This window comes from Dendrobium catenatum, unplaced genomic scaffold, assembly GCF_001605985.2.
Source record: "Dendrobium catenatum unplaced genomic scaffold, ASM160598v2 fragScaff_scaffold_744, whole genome shotgun sequence".
Classification (NCBI taxonomy): Eukaryota; Viridiplantae; Streptophyta; class Magnoliopsida; order Asparagales; family Orchidaceae; genus Dendrobium; species Dendrobium catenatum.
In genome coordinates, this window is record NW_021319206.1 from 328785 (window position 1) to 344117 (window position 15333).

The window sequence follows — 15333 nt, forward strand, 5'->3', positions numbered from 1 at the left end:
AACTCAAAACTACATTTCAAACTTGTTGAACTCAAAAAATTGGACATTTTACCCAACCAATAGCTGACTCAGTCAATTGAACCTAAGTCTGGTCAAACTTGACCTATTTTGTTCAAATCACCACACATAATCAAATCAATGTCATAAAGTTTTTAGATTTATTCCATTTGATACATTGATTATCCCTAAACCTATTTTATAAGCCAAAATTTTTAAACTGCTACATATCAATTTTGCATTCAATCGAGTCAATTAGCATGCATCGCATTAGTAACAAATTAAAAAGAGTCTAATATTTAATTACATTTATTTAGACATCAAACCCAACATAAGTCTAAGGGTCAATTAAGGATTTGCTCTACATGTCGACCCCGTTCCATTATACTTTTCTAAACAACATCCTGACCACTCTACATAAATTGACTGGACTCATAATTTTAAATCGTTTAGGTGGTTTAGCTGGCTCCCCAATCCAGGCCAGGGTAAGACCAGATCTGCATTACATTAGCTAGGTTCGGGGCACTTTTAAATGCCTAATTTAGACTTAGGTTCTGAGGCTGGCTCGAGCTATAAGACCTGAACCTCCGGGAATTAAATCCCGACTTTCTAATAAAATTGACCATCCAAAATTAAAAAATCTCTTTCAATCGAATTCAAACCCAACACTTAGGATAGACTGAGGTGTTTCTGAAGTAATTCAGAATCCCAAAACACCTCCTACCCTTCTTCCTTTGATTCCAGAAATAAGTCTTCAGTTTTGATCCAATCCCACTTGAAATTCCAATCCTTAACCTCCTTTGATATTAATCTTTGAAAATCTAAATAAAATTTGTATCGCTATTTTAATCGAGAGTATTCGTAGGAAAATTTCCAAGTTTTCTACGATGTAATTAACTACGAGGGCTTGCGCTCGTAGGAGATTTAGAAACCCAGAATTGATTTTCAAAAAAAATCTTTCAAAATCTTTAATTAATTCTCTTTGGGAAAATTTAACACAACGATCATTATCGTCATTTTCAATCAATCGATAATGATTGATATCTTGTTTCTTCGGAGAGATATATCAATTATTATCGTGATTTTGATTATGAAATTAATGATCTTCAATCCATATTAGCTTAGTCAAACGCTCGATTAAATCCCATTTTGATCTTTTTAGGTCAAATGTGATTATTTTTGGGTTTAACTATGATAACAAGGATAAGGTTAAAGCTTTGTAATTTGAACCAATTAGTGAACGATATCCTCGCCTTTTTGAGATGATAAATATTGTCCCTAATTTTGGGTTCCATTACAAAACAAAAATTCAAATTTAATATTCCCAAAGATAATTAAATATTTTTTTTAAAATTATATATACATAAATTATATTTTTTCTATCAAAACATGTTGCCAACAAGATATTTCAGCAAAACAGCTTGAATTTTTAGAGTTATCAGCAGAGCTCAGGGCTTTGTGGCAGCGAGGGATGGCTCTTTTGGAGAGCGATGAGAGCTTCGAGCAACAGCTACTTATACTGAGGAGGAATTTACTTGGATAGTTGCTGAGGTTGAGAGATTAGAGCAGCATTTGACATCATCCACTAAGGAGTTTGACTCGTTGCGTTGTCAGTTGGAGACCACTCAGACTAGGCAGATGATGTTACAAGATCGCTTGTTCAGAATTAGACTACAGATAGGGAGTCTTCAGTTCAGACTTTGATAGCTTTTTTGGCTTTACTCTGGTACGAACAAGTGTATTTTTTATATATTTAAACATGTATTTTATACATTTTTCTCTCCTTTTAATTTATTTTGTTGGGATGTCTTAGACTTTTAGTCTTTAATATTTGATAGAATGTGACTCAACCTTTAGGTTTTTGAGCATATAAGATTTGCAAAGTTCGGCCCTTAGGCTTATTGAACTTTGTGGATTTAGCTCGACCCTTAGGTTTATGAGCATACAAGATTTACAAAATTTGGCCCTTAGGCTCATTGAACTTTGGGGATTTTAGCTCGACCCTTAGGTTTATGATATATGAGATTTACAAAGTTTGGTTCTTAGGCTTGTTGAACTTCGTTGATTTAGCTCGACCCTTAGGTTCTATGAGCATATGAGGTTTACAAAGTTTGACCCTTAGGCTTGTTGAACTTTGGGGATTTTAGCTCGACCATTAGGTTTATGAGCATATGAGATTTACAAAGTTCGTTCCTTAGGCTTGTTGAACTTTGTCTTGTTGAACTTTGTTGATTTAGCTCGACCCTTAGGTTCTATGAGCATGTGAGGTTTAGAAAGTTTAACCCTTAGGCTTGTTAAACTTTGGAGATTTAGCTCGACCTTTAGGTTTATGAGCATAGAAGATTTTAAAGTTCAGCCCTTAGGCTTATTAAACTTTATAGGTTTTAGCTCGACCCTTAGTTTATGAGCAAAGGAGATTTTAAAGTTTGGCCCTTAGGCTTATTGAACCAATAGATTTTAACTCGACCCTTAGGTTTATGAGCGCAAAAGATTTCATACTTCCCTTATTTTATTTGCTAAAGGGGATAAAATTGCCTCCTGACTTTTCAGAAGGGGATTGAATTTATCTTCTTCATTGCATGAAAATATAAAAATTGCCTCCTGTCTTTCATGAGGTGAGTTAATTTTATTTTTCTCCTTATAGGAGAAATATAAAAATTGCCTTTTGTCTTTCAGGAGGGAATTCAGATGACTTTTGTCTGGCAAGAAGATTTTCATACATAATATTCTTTTATGTATGATATTTCTTCAGATATTGACCATTAATTGGTGGCATAGGCCTTTGACCTTTTAGGTCTATGAGTTGGTAGGCACCTCCTTCATATACTATTTCAATGATAAAGAGTCCATCCAAGATTGGATCAAATTTTCCGCTAAGGCAACGGTGAGGGATTATAGGTCTCTAGTGAACCAAAACAAGTTCACCTTCTTTAAAGCTTCTAGGACGAACCAATCTATCATGAGCCATAGTCATTCTTGCTTTAAAGGATTCTAAACTTTGATGAGCATGAAGTCTAACTTCATCAAGAGCTTCAAGTTCTTCAAGTCGTAGTAGATCATTTTCTTCTTTAATTAATTCGTATTGAACATCAATAAGAAGAGATGGCAATTCAACCTCGAGAGGTAATATTGCTTCGGTTCAAAAAACCAATGAGTATGGGGTGGCTTGCGTTGCAGTTTTATAAGTGGTACAATACGCCCAAAGAGCTTCTATCAACTTATCATGCCACTCTCTCTTATCTTTATAGAGAATTTTCTTGAGCAGCTTAACCAAGATTTTATTAAATGCTTCGGTCAAACCATTAGCTATTGGATTATATATCAATGAATAACGTTAGTCTATCTTATGGGGCTCTATAAACCGATAATTTTTTGCACTTTTAAAGACAGTACCGTTATCTGATATAATTCTACACGGTACGTCAAATCGATAGACAATGTTATCTCGAAAGAATTTTAACACATTGTCTGCTTTAACATCTTGTAATGGAATGGCTTCAGCCCACTTTGAGAAGTAGTCTGTGGTAGCTAAGATGAATCGGTGTCCTAAAGAAGATGGTGGTTCTATAGGACCTATTATATCAGTACCCCAGCTTTCAAATGACCATGATGCTACTGTAGGGTGTAGCGGATTGGGAGGTCTATGCATGATATCTCCATGCACTTGACATTGATGGCATTTCTTGGCATGGTCGATACAATCTTGAACCATAGTTGGCCAATAGTACCCCATACGTTTGATTTTGATTTTCATTTTTGGTCCAGATTGGTGCGCACCACACAATCCTTCATGAACTTCACTTATAACTTTTTGGAATTCATCGAGACCCAAAAATCATATTCACATTTGATCAAATGATCTACGATATAATTTATTATTCACGAAAGCATATCTTAATGTCTGTTTTGAATGATTATGAGAATTGGATCCTTTTGTGGATTTGCCAATTCTTTAGCTAGTTTCGCCAACGCATCAGCTTTTCCATTTTTACTAAGCTTAATCCTTGTGACAGTTACCTCAAAAATTTATTGTAGAAGTTTTAGCGCATACTCATGATAAGAGATTAATTCAGGCTTATTGATTTTGAAGTCACCTATTATTTATTTGATTATGAGTTGAGAATCTCCATATATATGGAGTTTCTCAATTTTCATATAAACCGTCAACTCAAGGCCTGCTATTAAGGCTTCATATTCTGACTCATTATTAGTGTGAGGTTCTGTTAAGCTATAGGAATATCAGAGTATTCATTTTTGCGGTGTGATAAATATAAGTCCAATACCCACTTGGATTGTTGGAAGCTTAGGTGGCTTTGATGGTTTTATTGATGAAGCTCCATCTAAATAGAGCTCCCATTCTTGCAGATTTTCTCCTTCTTCCACTTCAAGTGTTTTCTCATCTGGCAATTTATCATTGAGAGGAGAATCTATAGGTAAATGATGGGCTGCTAAAAAATCTGCTAGAACCTATCCTTTCACCGCTTTTTGTGGCATATATGTTATGTCGAATTGCATTAGCAAGACAGCCCATTTAGCTAGACGGCTAGTGAGAGTGGGTCTAGTCATTAGAAATTTTAATGGTCCACTTTAGATATTCAAGTGATTTTAAGGGATAACATATAATACCGTAATTTTTTAGTGGAAAAGATCAATGCTAGGCATTGCTTTTCATTTCATGAATATTTAGATTCTGCCCCTATTAATCATCGACTGATATAATATAGGGCATTTTCTTTGCTATCTTCATTTGTTTTTGCTAGCAATGCTCCGAGTGATTCTTCAAGAGCAGCTGTATATAAGATTAGGGGTTTCTCTAAAATTGGGGTAGCAAAAATTGGAGGATTCAATAGATATTATTTTATACTATTGAATGCCTCTTGATAAGCATCGTCCCACACGAAAGGAGCATCTTTCTTCATTAATTGTGAAAAGGGTTGGCATCTACCTGAGATATTAGATATAAATCTTCGGATATATGCCAATCTTCCTTATAATGAACGAAGTTATCTTAAAGTTTTCGGAGGTGGCATTTCCACCATTGCTTGAACTTTATCAGGATCCATTTCTATCCCTCTATGGCATACAATAAATCTGAGAAATTTACCGGATGACACACCAAAAGCTCATTTAAGCAGATTCATTTTCAAATTGAATTTGTAAATTTTTTCGAATATAATTTTGAGATCATTTACATGTTCATGTTGATCCTTGCTTTTTACAACCAAATCATCCACATAACATTCTACATTTTTATGGATAAGATCATAAAAAATTCGAGTCATCGCTCTTTGGTAAGTAACTCTAGCATTCTTCAAACCAAATGGCATCACTTTGTAGCAATATATGCTAATGGGAGTTCAAAATGAGGTATGTTTTTCATCCTCCAGATCCATTTTGATTTTATTATAGCCTGATAATCCATCCATGAATGAGAACATGTCATGATTCAATGTGTTATCGACCATACGTTCTGCATTGGGCAATGGAAAATCATCTTTTGGGCATGCTTTGTTCAAATCCCGATAGTCTATACAGACACAAATTTTACCATTCTTCTTCTTCACTAAAATGATATTAGCGATTCAGTTAGCATACTTCTCTTCTCGAATAAAATTGGTTTCAATAAGCTTCTTAGTTTTAGCAATGACTTGTTCTTCAATTTCAAGTCGCATTCGCCTGGGTGCTTGCTTAACAGGCAGCATTTTTGTATCGATTGAGAGTTTATACACTAACACCTCTGGTGATAAACTAGGCATTTCATTGTAGTACCATGCGAAACAATCTTTATATTCAAGAAGTAACATTCTTAGCTCCTCTGCTTTGTCTTGCGAGAGATCAGAACTGATGAATGTAGGTTTTGGATCTTCTTCAGTACCCAAGTTTATTTTTTTGAGCTCATCCATAGTAGCTTGGTCACCTTCTTTGAATTCTTTTAGAGATTCTTTTAGACCTACTATTAGATCTTCAACTTGATTTTTAGACTCCGATGGTCTCTACTCCTTGTCTGTAACATTGTAGGAGGTTACATATGTTAGACGTGGCTGTTGAGGGTACTCCAGATAATGATAGGATGATGCTCATGTAAGATGTGACTGTCGAGCATATACAAGGCCCTATGTTGTTGACAAGCCATGACCAGCAGGTCTTTGTGCATGCCCATTGTGCCGGAGTTCTCTAAAATAACGACCTCATTTGTTTGTTTGCACGAAAAAGATTCTTCTTTCTAATAGTTTTCTCATAATGGGTGAAGGATATTGAGGAATAATTATCCACATATCTTCATAATCCCATTCATTTTCATTTTCTATTTCATGAGTAATGTAATGCGGTATTACTCTTGATGCATAAAAAATGGATCCACGTTCATTGAGATCTCTTTTGGGAGGGTCATAAAAAGTTTTTAGCATTTCTATGTTTGTAATTGGTGAGGTAGTCAATGTTTTGAAATGTGCCGCCTGCATAGGCACTATTTTGATGATATCTGTAGACATTTGTTCTTTAAACACTCTTATCATTGAAATTGATACATTTATGCAGTTTCTTAGATATGGAACTGGGTCTTGGGTCTCCTTTCTCCTGAGATTTTGTAGTACCCTTGGGTTGAAAAAGGAATTCTTCTTCTCCTTCAACGATTGGGTTGCTTGAACACCGCACCTTGTTTGTGTGATTAGTTTCGTAATCAAAAGAGATAGTTGATAGTTCATTTTTTTCTTTTCCCTATGATTAAGGGCTTGAAAGTCGTGGAGATATCATCCTCTTCAGAATCACTACCGAGATGAGGCACTGAGCAAATTTGTTTTTATTTATTCTCATCTTTATCTTTCAACTTTTCCTTGTCCAGCATAATAGCCTGAATTCTAGGAAGTTTACTTCCTTTTGACTTTTGATCTATAAAGTACTTTGCATCATCGTAGATTTTTACTTCGTGCATCAAGAATGGTTATTCATCCCCATCAATGCTAAATTCTTCATTATCTCGAATGTATTTTATATATTGATGAAGTGTTGAAGGCACTATACCATACTCGTGGAGCCATGGTCTTCTAAGAAGTGCTTTCTATGATGTATTGGAATCAATGATGTGAAATGTCGCCTCTGTATTAAGTTATCCAAAGTTTAGATGCAAGACTAAAGATCACAGGGTTCTTTGCTCTTGTTCATTGAATCCTTGCGGAAACAATGTGCTTCTGTTCAAATATTGGACGTCCAGGGCCAATCCTTTAAGCATTTTGAGGCTCATTAGATTAACATAAGAACCTGGATCAATTAAAATTCTATTTATTTCAATATTGTTACTCTCCGCTGTAACATATAATGGTCGATTGTGTTCTGCAGTTCCCAGGAGCAAATCACTATCACTGAAAGTGATTGCAGCAGTGTTCTGCATATACAAAGCTTCTTTCATGTTTTGCTCAACAAAGAATGCCTCATACTACTCAGGATTTTGTAAAGCTTTAATGAGTGTTTCCCGAAGGTTTTTAGACATCAGAAGGGCGTCGTAAACACTCAGAAATACAGGTAATTTACGGAGATGGGATAATATGTTGTAATCTACATTTGCACTGGCCACCTTGGGTTTAGGAGGCTCTTGTGGAATAACGGCCTCGTTGAGTTGAATATTCTTATCCTTATCCTTTATTTTCTTTTGAGGTGGAGGAGCCTGCTTTTGACTTTTCAGCTAGATTTGTGTCACCTCAAGTAGTCGTAGAAGCTTGTACATGAGAGCTTTGGAGAGCAATTTGTAGTTTAGTTTGAGAGTTTGGAGAGCCTATAGAGCATTTTATTTTTTATTTTTTTCATTGGAGAATTTTGTGTAGGAATTTGTAGGGTTTTGTTTAAGTTGTGTTTGATTTGAGTTTGAGTTGTTCGTAGATTGACTTTATTTTGTGAGTTGATTGCTTTGTATACATGTCTATAAAGATAAAATTTACAAAGAAATTTTATCATAAAAAAGTGAGTTTTATATTTCTAATAATTCTAATATTTAAAAGGAGTCATTGTAGATAACTTCGATCTCTTTGGCTTAGAATCCAAAAGAGGGTAATTATTTCGATTTTGCACAGTAATGTGGACCTCCAAAGGAGCATTGCTCGCGGGGATCAAATGCAAAGGGTATGGCCACACTATCCCGTAGGACAAAACGATCGCAGGCCATTACACTCGACACGAATAGGTCGATGGGAGGGCAGATTAGATCATGCATATGACTAACCATTGAGGATAGAGGCTTTCGCCAACACACCCTGATGGGTAGTAATATACATGACCTAATCATAACGGGTTTCCCCCACCCGATTCAACAGCTCGAGAGGGGTTTATTAGATGTGGGGTCAAGTTTCCCATGGGCGCAAGCCCCCATGGTTAATTACATCCCAGGCCGCGACCTGAGAATTTTCTCGATTAAGGATCATATATTATCCCTTCATAAAAATGAGGTTGGCACAAGGGTGTAGACTAGAAGGTCCTACTCAAAGGGGAGAAAGGTCCCAAATGGATGATTCAACATGCATGGTTCACACCAGCATTTGGAGGCTCTAAGGTACTAGAGAGAATATGGAGAAAGGAAATCAAGCACTCAATCACATGTGTGAGAGAAAAGATGGAGGTGACGTCATCCTGTGATGTAGATAAGTAGGATTTATAGTCCCTGAGGAAGGAAACTTACCTACTATTTAGGCGTACTACGAGACTAAATGTAGTAGCCTCGAATCCTAAATCTAAGTTGTGTTTAGTGTTCTACATACACTAACACCCGTGTTCTAACTAATGCAGTACAAAGATCTGGACTTACCCTAGCCTGGATTGGGAAGTCAGCTAATCACCTAATCGATTCAAAATCATGCTGTCAAGTCAATTATGAAAGATGGGTGGGTGGTATAGTTTTTCGAAACATGACTAACATCTAGAGAGTTTCCTAATTGGTCCTGGACTTATGTTGGGTAAATGCCCCTAGCTAATGCAATTAAATTTTAATTTATTTAGTTTCTAATGCAATGCATGCTGGTTGAAAAGTCTAAATCAAGTATGCATTAGATTTTAAAAACAGGCTTAATATAAAATATTTTTTTAGAAAAGATTGTGTCTCCCTAGGTCCGGCACTTCATCCTCATAGGCTAGATTATCCGGACTCTACCCACAGGTAGGGAGGTGTCTTATAAGAAGAAGAAAAAGAAATGCAATAATATGCATGCGACCCCGGACGACCCCATTAATTCTCTAGATTCGATAAGTTTCTAAGTTATTTAAGCTTAAAATTTTAGAAATTAGTTATGAATAGAAAATATTTTATAGTCCTTAGAAGAGCCTAACAAATTCCAGGCTAAAATAAAGCGACATGCAAGAAAAAAACCTAGAAAAAAGCAGGTAATTTCTACTGGGCAATCAGGTAAACACATCAATATAAATCAAAAAATCAAATAAATGTCCATAGTCCAACTGCCTTTTAATTACAAACTAAGGTCAACAGAAAATAAAGTGGTCGGGCACCACTGCCAACAACCCGGATTTTTAAGCCTATGACAGACGCAAATGACTTTGAGTGAGATATTGGTCTTCAAGTCTTCAACTCTTCAGTCTTCTTCTCCTTGGACTCCTTGGATCTCTCCTCCTTGTACTCCTTATAAATCTCCTCCTTGGACTCCTTGGATCTCTCCTTCTTGAACTCCTTGGATCCGTCGTGGCTTGAATATCCAAATGAAGAGACAAGTCTCCCCTGGTAAGGGGGTATTCCCTTTTCTCTTTGGATATCTAAAGCCATCCAGCTCGATCTTCCAACTGGAAGAAGACTCTCCCCTATGAGGATGCCTTCTTCTTTTGGAATTTGAGTTGGATAATAATATCACACTCATATGTCAATTTCACAACACTCACCAATATTATAAATTTTACATTAAATGAAAAGCAGTAAATTCTAAAGTCCTTGTAAGGTTATCCTAACCAAAATCATCCCAAGCAGTTATAATATCAAGCAGTTATATAAAAGCAACCCATTGAAGCTATGCTTGGTCATGCTCTTAATTATTGAGGGCTAAGCAGTCCACCTGTAGCACCTGTAGCAGTTATTATTAATGATTTTTATCCCTCATTTATTTAGGGGAGCTCAGCAAGCACCTGCATAAAACATCATTAGAAATCGTGACAGGGCCCCCCTTTTAGCATTGCATGAGTATGGCCACCTGTAAGAAGAACAACATATATATGGCGCTCCTAACCTAGGGGTAAATCTAGAGCTAAATCACATCAATCCATATTACAGTAAAAGTAAGCAAACACAGCAATTCAATTCATCACAACATGCAATGAAAACTCAAAAAACCCGACATACAGCAAGAAAAGAAAATACCGGCCTAGCCTAAGTCTAGAAGTGGTGCCTTAGCAAACAATTCTATGTGTGTGTGAAGCTTGTGTGGTTAGGTTAGATCCTATTTTAGGTAGTTAGTTAAAATTGCCTAAGGTTCAGGTTGGTTGGGGGTCTGAAAGCTCCTAAAAATTCCTAGAAAATTCTGAGAGGTTTACAATGTCATTAAGTTTAAATATTAAAGTTTTCATGTCAATCGGTGATTTACCCTAGCTCCTAGAATTTTTTTAAGTTTGCTAGACAAGTCCTTAATTAATGTCCTTAAGGTGTCACTACGTTGTAAAGGTTTAAATAGAGTTTTGCACTAACCCTCAAGATAACAACACAAGGAGTACACAAACAAAATAAACACACCATGTCCTTAGCTCTAGGATAGCCTAAACTAAGTAATGGTGAATCCTACACATGCAAACTATGATAAAAAAAAGTAAATGATCCTAACAAAGTGATTAGTGAATGATTGGGACTCAACCATTCACTAATACACTCCCCCATGATTTGCTCTGCACACATACAATCTATGTTTAAAATTTCATTAGAGTGGATCTCCCAAAATTAGGAGATTTAATTATAAGTAATTTCAAAAAATTTTAAAATACTTATAAATATATAAATTTTGAAAATTAATGTAATTAAAAATAAATCGATTCATAATACATAAATATAGAGAGACCAACTGCTCACCCTAACGAGGTTTACAAATAGTTTGAAAATAGTTTGTAATGTCAAATAATTAGGGTATTAATTATTTAGATAATGATAAAATAGTCAAATAGAAGTACAAGATAGAAATCTGTCAGTACAGTCAAAATAATTTTCTAAAAATAATCTTTTAAAATAAAATACATATTTTTCTGAGAAATCCAAGGTGTTGCTAGGTATCGCTTGGCAATAGCGAGAAATACCGCGCTGGGAAGACCAATACCGAGTTTTTCTAAAAACTCGGTATTGCTCGGTATTGCTCGATATTTGCTCGGTATTGCTAGGTATATCTTGGCAATAACGAGAAATACCCCTCTACGAAGATCAATACTGAGTTATACCGAGAAATACTGAGTTTTTCTAGAAAACTTGGTATTGCTCAGTATTGCTCTGTATTTGCTCGATATTATTAGGTATTACTTAGAATTGCTATGTATAACTTGGCAATAACGAGAAATAATGCTCTGTGAAGACCAATACCGAGCAATTACGTAGTAATACTAACATCTTCTCCCGCTCGTGACAGGGCGAATCCAAACCCTAATATAGTAAAACGTCTCGTTCTTCCTCGATATCAACCAAATCGGACGAAATTTTAAACTTAGATTCTAATAGTGAACAGAAATCATGGGGAATGAGGAACACAATTTTATATGTTGTGTACAACAAGTTATTTAGATCTAAGAGCCTTAGATTAGGGTTTGTGATTGTACATAATCCACACGGTGGATTCGAAAGATCTTGGGCTTGTTGTACTTGTAGACTGTACATGCTCCTTTTTGTAGAAGAAATCATCCTTCGAAACGCCTTGGACCGATCGTAAAATTCCTTGGAACGTTGTTCTCCTCGGGTGGCCGGAGTCCTCGTCGCTGGAGGCCTGAGATCGTTGGGATTGGGTTGGGGAAGGTGGATGGATGTCGTAGGAACTCTCTTGCCAAATTTCAGAGGCCGGGAGCTCTTAGACCGGGAGAGATTGCAAAAACACCAAAAGTTCTCCCTTTTTTTAAGAAACCCTAAATTCTCCTATTTAAACATCCTAACCTATTACAAAAGGCTAGGATTAGATCCTAATTTAATTAGTATGGGAATTAGAGGGAATTAGGCGTGGCTTTCAATTTGAATCCATAAGGAGGGAGTTAAATACAATTAATGGCTCTTAATGGGCCTTAATGGGTCATATTTGACCCATTATGACTTGGGTTGACCAAGTCAAGTGTTGACTTGGTCAACCTAGTCAATTAGGTCCATGGGATTAAGGGATTGAGCCATAAAAGGGGTTTGAATAGATTAGGATTTGATTTGGGCTCTAATGGGCCTTAATGGGTCAGGTTTGACCCATTAAGGGTCAGGTTTGACCAGATCAGCATTTGACTTGGTCAAACCAGTCAATTAGACCCAATGAGGGAGTGGATTGAGTCTTGGGGAGGATTTGAATCAATTTAAATTTATTTTTACTTCAATAGACCCATTAGAGCCAATTGGGTCAACTTGGGTTGACTCGGTCAACCCGGTTGACCCAAGACATGGGTCTGAGCTCACTGACCATGGTCTGATCCATGGAACCCAAGGTTTTGACAAATTCGAGGTCAAAAAGTAATTTAACTCTAGTAGGAAATTTGTTTTCAAGTCATTTTACTTTTGGCATGCAAGGAAGTTTCAAAGACTTGTGGAAAGGAAGTTATCCAAAATTTGGACGAGTTTTCCACTTCAAGCAATTTTTCAAATTCCAGAATTTTTTTTTATTTTTATTTTTAGGTTAACGATCAAATTGACATTGCTCTTTAAAATTTTTGATGAAATTTCGGCAGCCTCACGACATCTCCTCCCCACCGAGGGAGAAATCGGGACGGCATTTACCGATATTTCTTCATGCCCGGATCAAAGATCGACGGCACGAGGTCTTCAATAGTTTAATCCATCATACCCAAATCAAAGATCGACGGCATATGGTCTTCAAAATTTATAACCATTATACCCGGATCAAAGATCGACGGCGTATGGTCTTCAATTTAAATTCTTCCCAATCATATTTAAAATCAACGATACGAGGTCTCATCTTTTTTTTTTAAGTGAGAGGTGCATGAAAAAAAGGGGTGTTAGGCGACGAGATTTTCTTTGTTTGTCGGCAAGAGGAGGATGCGGTTTGCAGGCTTGACAGGAGGATTTATCTATGAAATGGAGATTGATTTTTTGTGGTTGGAAGCGGGCTCGTGCTTGACGATAAGGCAGACCGGGGGCAGCGTTGCAGAGGGACGTCAAAGTTTGGGGCATCGGACAAAAACACGGAAGCAGACAGAACAGAGCAAAATGAACGTGTGGCCCTCTCTTCAATTTCTCACCTTTTATTATTTAAGTTGCCGCTCAATCATATTTTTGAACAAAGCAACACATCGTTTTGGCAATGTGGGGCCGACTTCGAGAGATGAAAGGATGCGTCTATCGGATTATTTCATCCTTAATTGAGAGTTTCGCTACCGCTCAATACATGCTCGGTATCATGCATTACATGCTCGGTACTGCTCAATACATGCTCGATATTGCTCAATACTACTAGGTAACATGCTCTGTACTGCTAGGTACATGCTCGATACTGCTAGGTATATGCTCGGTATTGCTCAATACTGCTAGGTATATGCTCGGTACTGCTAGGTACATGCTCGGTACTGCTCAATACTCTTAGGTATATGCTCGGTATTGCTCAATACTGCTAGGTATATGATCGGTACTGCTATGTACATGCTCTGTACTGCTCAGTACTGCTAGGTATATGCTCGGTACTGCTATGTACATGCTCGATACTGCTCAATACTACTAGGTACATGCTCGGTACTGATAGGTACATGCTCGGTACTGCTAGGTACATGCTCGGTATATCTCAATACTGCTAGGTACATGCTCGGTATTGCTAGGTACATGCTCGATATTGCTCAATACTGCTAGGTACATGCTCGGTATTGCTCAATATTGTTAGGTACATGCTCGGTACTGCTAGGTACATGCTCGGTATTACTCAATACTGCTATATACATGCTCTCTTTAAATATATATATATATATATATATATATATATAATGAGTCAACAACTTAATTTTGAATTTATACATTATACATTAACTCATTAAAAATTGAATTAAAAAATAAATATTAAGTTTAATGAAAAGATGTGAGTAGCTTAAATTAGGAGGATTATAGTAAACTTGAAAATGGTACTAGTGATCTTATTTAATCCTTACATTAATTCAATAGGATTGCAAGAGGATGAAAAACAAAAGTTTTTATTCAAAATCATTAATGTACTTCACAAATAATATAGGAAAGAAAAATATGAAAAAATAAGAAAAAATATTGTTAAGAAAAAAAAAAAGAGTATATTCAAAAATTAGTATCACTTGTAGCTTAAATTTAAATGTATCCTCCTACTTAAATAAAAAAATGAAAAAATAAGTGAAATAGTACATGTGATGGTGCACTAATGGATTTCCTATATTTAGAAGTTAATTTTATATTTACAAATATAGTGGTTTGATTCAAATTAAGTAATAGCAAGGATGACTGATTGGGATAGTTGTTATGACTTTTTTATATTAAAATTATAACTTTGATCATTCTAAATTACTTATAGACTTTTGTTGTATTATCCTATATTTTAGTAATTTTAAATTATCAATTTTTATTTTGACTATTAAGTGTTCAGTGGGTGAAAGTTATTATTGCTTGAGGACAAAACAAGAGTTTATGATGAGGAAAATTTGTTAAGTATAAATTATATACTATTTATTATATTTAAATTTTAGTTAAAATGTATTATTTCAGTTGTATTTGTATATGAATTATTCAAAAAAGGCAAAAAATTATAAGTGTTAAGCAGTGCTGCAGCTTATATCACACTATAGTTTTCAGATCAATTACACTGAGGACTCCTTTTTGTATGTTGCAGCGCCAACTTCTCTAATTATAAGCACCAAAATAAAACCATAGTTAGCATTGAAGATTTACATAGCATTGTTGCGCCCAAAATTTAGCTCTATAGCACTGGGAGCCTCAAGAAATTTTCTTAAGCCTAATGGATTAGATAACATAAAAGAAAAATATAACTTGTTATAAATAGAACAAGCTCAAATTTTCTTACTACAAAGGTCTAAAATATTTTCGGTGATTTTATAAAATTTTTGTCATGTCACCACTTGCATATGGAATGTAATATATATATATATATACTTGTAATGTGATTAATGCCTAAATTTGGATAGTTAGTGATGTTTGACACCCACCAGTCC